Source organism: Pteropus medius, unplaced genomic scaffold (assembly GCF_902729225.1).
Source record: "Pteropus medius unplaced genomic scaffold, Ma_sr-lr_union100, whole genome shotgun sequence".
Taxonomy (NCBI): domain Eukaryota; kingdom Metazoa; phylum Chordata; class Mammalia; order Chiroptera; family Pteropodidae; genus Pteropus; species Pteropus medius.
The window spans coordinates 10414685-10415072 of record NW_024352787.1 but is presented as its reverse complement, the minus strand read 5'-3'; the positions used below and the strand labels follow the sequence as shown (position 1 = coordinate 10415072).

The 388-nt window shown below is 36.9% G+C and overlaps 1 protein-coding gene across 1 annotated transcript in view; it reads right to left on the bottom strand.

The window, feature by feature from the left end:
- PMPCB (peptidase, mitochondrial processing subunit beta) overlaps positions 1-388 on the bottom strand; it is a 14189-nt gene that overhangs the window by 12453 nt on the left and 1348 nt on the right. The gene's annotated exons all lie outside the window — the stretch shown is intronic.

Here is a 388-nt window from a genome sequence, read left to right as displayed (position 1 = left end):
AGGTTCAAATCCTGGCTCTGTTATGTATTAGCTGAGTGACTTTGGACAGAACTATTTAACTTCTCTGAACTTGTTCCTCAACTGTAAAATGGGTGTGATGATGTCTCCTAGAAAGAACTGTTTTAAAAATCAAATAAGACAATATATGTAAAAACAGCTGGCACAGAGTAGCCCAGCAAATACACCTCGTTCATTACTTCATTACTATGAACACTACTAACAAGAAATAACACAATAATAGGTTATAAGAACCAGATGTAGACATTTAAGAAGGGTACCCCGTACGGAAGAACCACTGATTCACAAGTGAAAAATCACCTGTCAAGGCAAAATAACTGCCACCATTTTTCAACCACCTGCCAACTAAAAAGCTTAGAGTAAAACCAAC